This window comes from Stigmatopora nigra, chromosome 8 (genome assembly GCF_051989575.1).
Source record: "Stigmatopora nigra isolate UIUO_SnigA chromosome 8, RoL_Snig_1.1, whole genome shotgun sequence".
Lineage (NCBI taxonomy): Eukaryota > Metazoa > Chordata > Actinopteri > Syngnathiformes > Syngnathidae > Stigmatopora > Stigmatopora nigra.
The window spans coordinates 12,376,613-12,378,593 of NC_135515.1; the positions used below are offsets into that span (position 1 = coordinate 12,376,613).

General features: G+C 40.3%; 1 long non-coding RNA gene across 1 annotated transcript; it reads left to right on the forward strand.

Annotated features, from left to right (window-relative positions):
- The first annotated feature begins 1,296 nt into the window (after positions 1-1,296).
- Positions 1,297-1,776, forward strand: LOC144200893 (uncharacterized). The gene is made up of 3 exons (XR_013327216.1): positions 1,297-1,390; positions 1,487-1,622; positions 1,742-1,776. It is a non-coding gene; the product is annotated as an uncharacterized LOC144200893 (long non-coding RNA).
- The last annotated feature ends 205 nt before the right edge of the window (positions 1,777-1,981 follow it).

Consider the following 1,981-nt stretch of genomic DNA (forward strand, 5'->3'; position numbering starts at 1 on the left):
TTCTGAAGGAAGCTTTCGGTACCTGATGAATCGAGCACACCGCTTATTCGTAGTTCCGAGAGACTGGCAGCAAAGCGTGCTGCTCTGAAAGATGATTCGCTTGAAACGCTTTACTTTACACCAATTAATTCAAGACACAGACAGGTGAATATGGATAATATTTTGCATTAGATGTAATGTCGGTATTCTTTTGTAAAAAAAAAAAGGATCCTTATATAACTGCTAAACATACACAACAAAGTATTTATGTACATTTTCTGCCTAGAACCAATGCCGAAAACAAAACAGAAATGGGTAGTGCCTTTGTAAATCCGTCATCATCAGTCAAAAGACGGAGGACTACACAGGTTATGCACATAACCCTGACAAAGGTAATAGAAACTTGTAAATGCATTCAGGACCTTAAATACTTGGTTATTGACATTTTCAGGATCAGATGCTATCAGAGCTCCCAACCCTGAAATTTCCCGAGGTTACCCGGACCAATAACACAAACTCTGGAAATCCCAAATGTTTTTTGGAAGCAACTATTTCGGAAAAGTACAAAATTTCCAATTCAAATGCTTCAAAATTCACACGATTGCTACGGCATCCACATCTTACTTCCGCATTTGATTCAACTGCGCTGTATTTCGGAAGAGTCCGGGCGACCGAACGTCCGGCCCACCGAACTTCCGGGCCACCGAACGCCCGGGCGACCGAACGCCCGGACTCTTCCGAAATACAGCGCAGTTGAATCAAATGCGGAAGTAAGATGTGGATGCCGTAGGAATCGTGTGAATTTTGAAGCATTTGAGTTGGAAATTTTGTACTTTTAAATGTAAATTTTGTACAAACATTTTGGAGGTTGAAAAGGCAGTGAGTCACTACAATGACAAGAAACAGCTTCTCCATGAAAGCCAAGAAGAGGTAGCGAATCTCAAACACCCCCTTGAAGTCAGAGAGAAGGAGGTTAAGGCTGCCAGTATGGAGAACAAACTTCTTCAGATGGAATTGGAAAAAGCTCAAAGCAAGGAGAAAAACATGTTGAGCACCTTGGCCCGGCTGGAGGCACAGGTATTTGTTGTTTTAAATTGTTCGGTCTCATTTTTAGTCAATAATTGTGTTCGTTACAGGCCTCTTCTTTGGGCTGAAGTAAAATGTGGTGTATTATGTAACTTCTGAATGTGAATATCTCAGAAACATTTCTGCATTTTACAATGTTGACCTTTTTTGTCCTGTTTATGTGCAAGGTTGCCTATGGTGACCTAAACTTGCGGGCACAAAACCGAAACCCTGGCCATGAAGGAGGTGTGTCTGAGTTGTATCACACTAAGATTGAGCCTAAGAGAAACATGACCTCGGACAGTTTAAACCGAAGCTCCTTTGAAGAATCTTTGAACAACACAAGGTTGTGACCTTTCATGTAAAATCTGTTATGTAAAAAATCAGAAATGCATCTGAACATTAGTTTGAATAGAGTGACATTTGTCTCCTAATTCTGCAGGAAGCTTTCGGTACCTGATGAATCGAGCACACCGCTTATTCGTAGTTCCGAGAGACTGGCAGCAAAGCGTGCTGCTCTGAAAGATGATTCGCTTGAAACGCTTTACTTTACACCAATTAATACAAGACACAGACAGGTGAATATGGATAATATTTTGCATTAGATGTAATGTCGGTATTCTTTTGTAAAAAAAAAGGATCCTTATATAACTGCTAAACATACACAACAAAGTATTTATGTACATTTTCTGCCTAGAACCAATGCCGAAAACAAAACAGAAATGGGTAGTGCCTTTGTAAATCCATCATCATCAGTCAAAAGACGGAGGACTACACAGGTTATCAACATAACCCTGACAAAGGTAATAGAAACTTGTAAATGCATTCAGGACCTTAAATACTTGGTTATTGACATTTTCAGGATCAGATGCTATCAGAGCTCCCAACCCTGAAATTTCCCGAAGTTACCCGGACCAACAACACAAACTCTGGAAAT